This window comes from Canis lupus, chromosome 3, assembly GCF_048164855.1.
Source record: "Canis lupus baileyi chromosome 3, mCanLup2.hap1, whole genome shotgun sequence".
Taxonomy (NCBI): domain Eukaryota; kingdom Metazoa; phylum Chordata; class Mammalia; order Carnivora; family Canidae; genus Canis; species Canis lupus.
The window spans coordinates 35,235,194-35,244,923 of record NC_132840.1 but is presented as its reverse complement, the minus strand read 5'-3'; the positions used below and the strand labels follow the sequence as shown (position 1 = coordinate 35,244,923).

General features: G+C 41.6%; 1 long non-coding RNA gene across 1 annotated transcript; it reads left to right on the top strand.

Annotated features, from left to right (window-relative positions):
* The first annotated feature begins 711 nt into the window (after positions 1 to 711).
* Positions 712 to 4,509, top strand: LOC140624706 (uncharacterized). Its single transcript, XR_012024176.1, has 3 exons — positions 712 to 875; positions 2,662 to 2,716; positions 4,378 to 4,509. It is a non-coding gene; the product is annotated as an uncharacterized lncRNA (long non-coding RNA).
* Positions 4,510 to 9,730: the final 5,221 nt, after the last annotated feature.

Below are 9,730 nucleotides of genomic sequence, written 5' to 3'. Positions count from 1 at the left end.
TCTCTGTGAAGCTTGAGAAGACTGGAAAGAGTCCCAGAGCATGTTCTTTAAAGCCAGTGGGCTCTGGCTGTTTCCTGCTTCTGGCTGGGCCAAGGGAGGGGTGGAGTCAATATTGGCACCAGTAGTCACAACACTCCAAAGAGATGATGGCTGTCTCTACAACAAGCTCCCCCCTGGGGAGGTGTTTGCGTTAGGTCGTGGAGACCCTAGAGTGACAAAGAGTAAGTCCCAAATAAACTGACTTCATCTTTGCTAGTCTTAACTGGTGCTTTGCTGCTCCTCTCCTGCCCAACTCGTATCCCACTTCCCATTATAAAGGTGTCAATGTGTGATTGTGTCAATGGGTGTCAATGGGTAATCCACATAAAGCCAAAAGTTCTCATAGTCCTGTACGTATAAGATGCCACATCAAAGAAACGTGGGTCTCACTCTGAAAGCTTTGAATAATAATAGTTGCATTGCTGATTTTGTCAAAGGTACAAAACTGGACAATTTGCATAGCATCCTACCCAGAAATCCTTCTGAGAAATCACCTGTAGATGTTCTCCCCTCTGCTCAAAGTTTCATCCTCCTGGAAAATATTGAAAGTCCACCTCCTTCTCCATCTCTATCTCCCTCCCTCTGCACCCCAATGCTTCTCTGGTTTGCTGTTGACTCAGTCCCATACCACTCATGCCCCCTTAACCTGTCATCTTGCCACCACAGGAAGCCCAATGGGAGTGTGGTCTGGATCGCTGCTCTGCTCTGTGTCTCCTGGAAGCAGCCATCATTTTATTCATGTTGTATCTCTGCCTGCTCAGAAGCTCCATGGAGTCAGGACTGCACCTAACTGCTCTCTCTGCCCACTCTCATAGCCTGACAGCAATTAGTATAAGGTAAAGACACCGTGAACGTTTGTTTCTGCAGCAAAGCCACAGGGAGATAGAGGACAGGGATTTTTTTCTGCTTACCTGTCTTGAAATTCTGACCATTAGCACCTACCACCACTCACCCACAGAACACCAGTAAACTGGTGTATTAATTTCCTAGGCCTGTTATAACAAATAACCACAAACTTGGTGGCTGAAAACAACATAAATACATTCTTTCACAGTGCTAGAGGTAAGAAGTATAAAATCAGGGTGTTGACAGAGCCATGCTCCCTCCCCAGGCTCTAGGGGAGACTCCCTCTTCCCTCTTTGAGCTTTTGATAAGCTTTCTCCAGCATACCTCCCATCTCTGCCTCCATCCCCACAGCGCCTCTTCCTCTGTGGCTCTGTTCTGTTCACATAGCCTTCCTATAGGGATACCAGACTTAGGGCCCATCCTAATCTAGTATAATGTGATCTTAACCTAACCAATTATACCTACAAAGACCCTACTTCTAAAGGAGCTCACATTCAGAGATTCCATGTGGACATGAATTTGGTGGGGACAACCTGGCATGCCAGGAAATGAAAACATGGCATTTTGAAGTAGACAGATGAGATGCTGCTTCTTTCTGTGATCTACTCTGCCATATGGTGAACATTGCCTTGTTGCAAGCAGTATCTAAGTGTTTCAAATAATAAAAACTTTATATAGTACATCACACAAGAAATTCCTATCCCATCAGCCTCTAGGCCATGCTAGAATAGGTTTATATCCCATGTCTCTCCATCCTGAGGGCCACAGAAGCCACCATTACAGTTTTCTGTCTCCTGGAAGCTAGTTCACACTTGGTGTGGCCTGAAGCTCGCATAGTTTATAATTGGGAGGGCCCAGTTAGGAAAAAAGAATACAAAATCATGCATATAAAATTAGTTTCAAGAGTGAATATTTATTTAGCGTGAGAAAATAAATCACCATAAGCTATAAACTTTTAAAAGCTGGCAAAGACTACAAAATCCTCAATTTTTGTTTTTATTAGTTAGCTTTTTACCTACACTTTTGGCTGCATGGTCTTTTATGACCCCTTCATAGAATAATAAATTTGTAATATTTTCTGCAGAAGGAATAGAAAGATAATTGAGTAAGTCTTCCTCCAACACGGACCCTTCAAATTTGTTTTTATAATGGATAATTTAGAGAAAGTCTCAGCTTCACACCTTGTTATTAAGAGTGTCCTATAAATTTTCAGGATTATCATCAAATTGAGGAAAAATCTCTACAAAGTTTCTTTCATATATGAGCTATATAAGATTTTAGGACATTTCAAGTTTTATTGTGTATGACTCATCTTAAATATTTTTTGAATCGATGTCATTCATTAACCAGTTTGACATTCGTGTTCTTGTATGTTGTATAGTTTAACGTTATTTTAAAAAAAGAAATCTTTCACCAAATCAAGTTGAATGAAATTACTGCACATTTCAAAAGGGCACAATGAAAGAGCACAATGAATTCATCAAAATTAAGCCACTATTGACCTTTGACTTTTGTGTGTTCTCTTGAAAGTACAGATTAGCTTATTCTTTATTATTTTTGTCTTTTTTTTTTTTTTTTTTTACTTCTCTCACTTCTGTTTAGGAGTGTCCTGAGCCTCATCATCTTCTCTTTAGCCTCCTTGTCAACTTCACTCTCTATATTTTCATGGCCATTATGATTCTTTACTCATCATCCAGTATGACCAGCAGCGATTTTGGTTAGCCTGTGACAGTTTTTGACACTTAAAGTTTCAACCAGTATTTCTTTTTTTTTCAGTTTACATTTTTTGGCTTCCATGAAGATAATTCCTTCTCATAAGATGCGAATTCAGGTATGCTTAATAATTTTGAAAAAAAAAACATATGCCCTGATTTTGGATTTGTTTTGTATATCAAGAAAAAATGCAAATGCATTTTTAATTGCCTCTATATTTTATTGAGCTACATAATTATAGAACCAAATCATTTTTAAACTACATACAGCAACTTGTTAATGAATTTGTACAGAAATGTTGTCATTGAAATACGTTTCCATATGGCCTATTTTGTGGCATTGGTGATGATTTTAAGTACAATTTCTTCTGGAACCATCTCACATTTTGGGAGAACCAGATGTGTCAGATACGTAAGATCAGATACACTAAGAGGGGACCTGAGACATTGATATGCAAAAGATAGGAGACTTGACACTGACATGCCCACTGTTGGTGGTACTGACCTAGGTCTGTGCCCTGTGACTGCAGGGATGTCCATACATCCGCCAGGGGCATTTGTAATTATACATGCTGCCTTGTTTACTACATTCCTAATGGGCTTCCATTAATTTTGAGTAGGTGCCAAAGAAAACCAAATCTACCACTTAAAATTTTAAACATCTGATCATTTTAAATACTTCCCACAGACTAGCTTCTGGCCCCAGGGATTTCAAATACTGTTTCTCTCCCATTGTCCATCTACTTCTGCTGCACAGAATAGCACAGAAGCTCATACTGGGATGTTACCCCTGGCTCTGCTAGGAAGAGTAAGTAGTAGGAATAGTTCTGGAAGGCTTTTCTACACCAGGATGGCTATCAGAACTTCACTATACATGAAGGGGCTGTGATTCACAACAATTCATCTCACTAACCTCAAGTTAAAGGCAGTCCCAACCCAGCTTCCCCTCAACCAAATAAACCCCAGCAATGCCTGCAGCCTTCTAACACCAGAGGAAGTATGACATATTGGAAGGAATAACAAAGAGGAAGTGGCCTGTACTGGTTTAAGTGAAAGGGCTTACTTTTGAACATTGTACAGATTTATACGACCATGAAGCACATTGCTGGAGGCCCTCTCAGAGCCTTGGAAGGCACTGGGACAAAGGAACCCTGAAGCTTGAGGGTAATCTCAGGGTAAATTCATGTCTTCTTAGCAGTCATAAATACTCTTCACTTGAGGGGCACTTGGGTGGCTCAGTTGGTTAAGCGTTTGCCTTAGGCTCCGGTCATGATCCCAGAGTCCCAGGATTGAGCCCCACGTCATCCGGCTCCCTGCTCAGCAGGGCGTCTTCTTCTCCCACTCCCTCTACCCTTCCCCCTGCTCCTTCTCTCTCTCTTTGTCTCAAGTAAATAAATAATATCTTTTAAAAAGTACTCTTCGCTTGGATTCTGGAAGAAAATTAAATGCTCAGGCCTACTCCTTTCCCAGTCTAATGTTTATCTACAAAGATACTTTATATATTAAACGATTGGGACTTGGGAGGCAGGAAAGCTGCTCATCACATGCTGATAGATAAGAGTTCTGGTTTCTTTGTAAGTGACTGAGCCTATGATCACACCCAGTCCATTCAATCTATATTGCTCAATTACCACACCCCACAACAATCTTCCATTCCAAGAAGATGTGGCAATAAGGACTCTTCAGAATCAAGACCACACCCCAGGAAACAGAGACTAAAGCTACTTTTAAGCTTTTAAAAAAATTAATTCAAGACATTTATTGATTGTCTATGTGCCAGGTGCTGTTTCACATGCTGGAAATGGAAGAGTGAGCAAGAGTGAGTTTCTGCTCTCGTGAAGCTTGTGGGTTAATACATGCGGAAGGATGGAAACTGGGAGAGAACAGACAATAACCAAATAGGTAAACAGAGATAAGGATATGAGAAAACATAATGTTATGTAATAAGAAACATGGAGGAAAATAGAACATGGGAATCAGCGGGGGGAGGTTGCTACATTATGTAGCATAATTGGGAAAGTTTTCTCTGGAGATGATATTTGAGATTAAAAATAAATATTAGCCATAAATAATCAAGATATAGGGGTATTAATGATAGAGAAAGCAAGTGCAAGGGCCCTGAGGCAGGAATAAGCTTGGTTATAGTTAAAGAACAGAAAGGCAGACAGTGGGGCTGGAGAAAGGTGAGAAGAGTGGAAGACATGGCCTGAGAGGTAGGCAGTAACAGACCCTGGACAGCTGTCAGCCACAATACGGAACTAGGTTTATGCTGGGTGTGCTGAGGAGCCACTGGGGGCAAGGGCTTTGAACAGGAGAGTGAAATGGTCTGGTTTATGTTTTCAAAAATCACTTTGGTTCACTGTATGGATACTTCATTATAGGCCAACAAGAATAATAGCAGGGAGATCAGTTAGGTGATTATTTCACTAGTCCAGTTAGAATGTTCTTTTGTTTGTCTGGTTTTTGTTTTAAGAAGAAAGGAAACCAAACATTTTAAGTGGGAGAACTTCCACAAGGGAATTTGATTCATTCCTGAAGTTTTCAAACTATTCACCATCGAAGAAAGGAATAATGTCATATTCCCTTCATCATACATTCTCTCTTTCTTTGTCAAAATAAAGCTAATTCTTCAATGGCTCTTCCACCAATCCTCCCAGAACTCTGTATGAGTTCAGTACATGCCTCCTGACAGCCTGTTCTCTGCCTGCTGGGGGATTGTGTGTGCGCTCCCTTTGGGGCTACCAAGTTGGCACAGAGAACACCCTAGCTGGAGAGACAGACACACGTAAAACTGAGAACACAAAATATGAAATGCTGTAGCAGGGGTTTTATTTTACAGAGGCAAGGCTGACTTCTGGCTACTTTGGAGTCCAAAAAGAAATAGGGGGTCAGTACATGGCAGAGAATACACACAGAGTTGGTGTTCATATGACACAGAACCACCAACTGAGGGTTCGGGGGTAAGATGTGGCCTTGGGGAGGAGATTATCTAAAATAGGAAATACACTGGTCACCAGGGCCCCATATTGGACTGGGTGTGAGGGCTGGATGCTATACATGACTACAGCCCTCGCCCCAGACCTACAACTCAGGCCAAGCACAGGATAGCTCAACTTGGAGCTTATTGGGTGGCAGGGCCTGACTGGGACATATTAAGTAAGGGCCCTTCCTCTCTCAAGGAGCCTGAGTTGAGGGAAACAGAGATGGAGAGCAGGAAATTGGCCTTTGGATCAGGAAACGGTGGGAAGTAAAGCTGAAGGGACTTTGTACCCACCCCGTGTGTAGCTCCAATACCAAGAGGTTCGGGCTTTATTTTTTTAGGAGCCTCAACAGTTTTGAGCAGAGAGAGATGTGATTAGTAGCTCAACCAAGAAGATAAATCTTGCAGCATGTACATGTTAATTAGTGAGGGGAGAGCCAGAGGCAAGGAGATTAGTTAGAAGGCTAATGTATAGAGCAGACAAGTAGTCTGCTTCATGAGAGTCAGACCAAACACTGTTGCACATCTTCCATAACTTAGTGACCTGGATTGCAGTCCTGGCCATAATCTGCTGCGTGGCTTTGGTAAGCCACTCCCCTTCTCTGAGCTCCCCTTGCCTTATCTGTATAATGAGGGGCTTGGATCAAAGGATCCTTTTCAGCTCTGCATTTCCATTCGCTCTTTGCAAATTCATTTCTACATTTGTGAGCACTTGTGAGAGACCGATAAGGCACTTTGATTGAAACCAGAGAGCCAAGGTGTCCAGGGAGACCTCACCAGGTTTCTCCAGATGTGGGCTATTACCTATTTAGCACTAAGGAACGCCAGGCAGCTCAAACGGAATATTCAGGAAAATGACTCCATAACTGGCCATTTTTCCTTGTAAGGTTAAATCAAAGCACAACAGGAATAAACTGTTCTCACAAGGAGATAATATTATTTCTCCTGGCCTGGCAATGCACTGGACACAGCGCTTCTGCTGATCCTTGTCCAGTTCACCGATTGCAGAGGCTGTAACATATTTCCAGAGGCAGGCAGCCAGCCAGCTGTCCAGCAACTGGAGAGAAATGAAAGAGACAAATAATAGGGGAGCCTCATGCTTCCTTCCAGCTAAGCATTTCTTTGCCTCTCTGATGAAACCAGCAGCCAGGAAAACAAAAGCAAAGAAGAAAACAAAACAAATCAAAAATAGGGCGGAAAGCAGGGAAACAGGAAAGATGTGAAAAGTGGAAAGCAGATCTTGGGAAGAGGCAGTGTGGTGCAGTGAACTGGGAGGAGCAGGGAGTCCAGGGGAGACCTGCCCCACACCTCTATCCCCAGGTATGGGACCACCTCGTCTCCTGGGAGCATTCTGGCTTTCACATTCTGGGGTTTGACCTCAGGGGTGTGGGTCAGATAATTTCCAGGGGGAAAAAGAACATGTTTGGGGATCCTTAAGTCACACCAGCTTCCACATACATATGCCAGCACATGATGTCAGGCAGTTCGTTTGGCCTCCAGGAACCTCAGTTTTCTCTTCAGGAAAATGTGGAGAGCAGTGTCTACTGTATCTCATCAGATCTAACACACCATAAATTGTAAGATTCACCATTTTTGCTGTGCATTTAAAGAAAAACAAAACCCATGGGGCGCCTGGGTGGCTCAGTCTGTTAAGCATCTGCCTTCAGCTCAGATCATGATCCCAGGTTCCTGGGATTGAGTCCCACATAGGGAATCCCTGCTCAGCCGGGAGTCTGCTTCTCCCTCTACTCCCTCTAATCTTCCCCCCTGATCATGCTCTCTCTCTCTCTTAAATATATAAAATCTTAAAAAAAAAAAAAAAAGACAAACATGAACCAAAAACCACGGTATTAGGTTCTCCTACCACATAGATTATAAGAGGTGAGTTCCTCTTGGAGAATCTGTGAAATATGAATCAGGAAACATGACACAAGACCATGATGCACTCCAAAAATGAGACCCATCTGTGGGAAAATACCCAGCTAGTGTGGCACTAGATACATTTCAGGGAAAAAATCATATTCGCGATTATCATTATCATTCTCATCATTAAAAACTTGTCTGAGCCCTCTGCAATTTCCTAGGAAGTGGATTTTGTTGGTGTCACTGTGCCGTGTCCTGTTTCCCTTCTCTACAATGACTCCCTCAATCCTCTAGAATGCTTAGCAAATATCCACTAGTGCATTGGAGTGCTAAGGGCTTCATGAGCGCTGATCATGATCAGCTGATGCCCTGTCTCATCCTACGTGCCTAGAAAGAATGCAGAGACCAGGATGCTCCTGTTGAAAAGAAGGGCTGCTTCTTGGGCTGCTGAAAGAGTTAAGACGTGTAAAAAAAAAAAAAAAAAAAAAAAAAAAAAAAAAAAAGAAAAAAGAGTTAAGACCATCATTTGGGCTCCTAACCATCAGTTTCTGCTGCTCAAATAGGGACCAAAAGATAACCAGCCTCTCCAGTGATTTTAAGCTTCATATGCTTTTTTTTTTTTTTTAATTTTTTTTCATTGGAGTTCAGTTTGCCAACATTTAGGATAACACCCAGTGCTCATCCCGCCAAGTGCTTTATTTTTATTCCTTCTCCCCTCTCACATTTTTTAAGTTTTTATTTTCTTTTAAAGATCTTTCCTTAATCATTTCATAACACATATATGTGTATATGTAAATATATATTTTTTGCCTTCATGTTCTTAGCTTTTTAATTCTTATTTTTACTTCTAAAAAGTCCTCTTTTTACCTTTTTAACCTCATAGGCCATGGCCTAAAATCATCATCATTTACCTCTTGATTTTCATATTTTTTTCATTATTTGGTTTTGGGTGGGCCTTTTATTTTAAATCTTGTCCAGACTATCTCATTATTATATTTAAATTCTTAGCCTTTCATTTTACCTGATTTTTAATTCTCTTTGTTTCTCATGGATGTGCTTTTACTTAAAAATAAGATCATTGAAATTTAAAATTATCTCCATTTCCTACTTCATTTTTTTTCTTCATCTATCTCCCCCTTAACACGCTTTTTTCTCTTTTTAATGTGTTCTTGTAATGACATTCAAGAACCATAATTCCTCGGTCATGTAAAAAAGGGGAGTTCATCAGATATAAAAGATGTACATACATAACCACAGGTATATGTATATACATACATATATACGTCCACCCTACAAATTCCAATGAAACAGGCAAAATAATATATGGTGTTAAAAGTCAAGATAGTAATTACTCTCACTGGGGGATGAGGGACAATCCACATTACAGATGGGTCATTGGATGCCTTTGAGATACGGACAGACGTAGGAGAAATTGTAGAAAGATGTGGAGGGAAAAAGCCTTAACTCCTCCTATGCTAATAAGGATGATTTATTTCCTTTGTCCTCAAATCTTTGAATATTCCAGAACCTATAGGTTAGCCCTGCCCAGGGCCACATTTCTGTTTGAACAAACACTATTCCTGATGTACTTGCAAGCTCACTCATTCATCTGTCCCACCATACTGATTGGCAGTCTGCAGTACTTTGAACAATATCTGGTGTGAAGTAAATAGCAGATATAAACAAGATGTCACACTGTGTTTTCATAGCCTTTTCTTTTCTCTCTCCTTGCTAGACCCTAGGCTCCATAAGGAAAGGAGCATTGTCTGAGACAGAAGGGAGAGGCAAGGGAAGCACATGGGAGGGAACCCAACACATTAAAGTATATGAGTGCGGGGAGAGCTTGCGGAAAGCTGTCCAGGGCGGAGTTTCTGAGGTTGAGATGTCTAAGACCTAGACAAATGGAGTGGGCAAAAACAGGGCAAGTGCTCGAAGCTAAGCTGCCCACATGTTTGAAAGACCCTCAGGTGAGAAGCATGGAACTCCTGAGGAACTAAAAAAGACTCAATCTGGAAAGTTCTCAATAGTTTACACCACCAGCACTTTAAACTCTATTGAGTTTCGTCACACTGCGCCAACACATGTCACATGCCAGGTTGGGCAGGTGGCAGGAGGCCTCACCTGAGAAGAAAGTCCCCTTTTGAGCAATGAGGAAGCTATGAACATCACATGGGAGGAGCACAGGAACAGATCTGAGCCAGGCTTCTGACACCCTGTCTGCTATTATTCTTGTACTTTCAGGTTGCTCCATCAACTTTCCTGGTAGATTTCTAAGTGCTGCCTCTTGGTG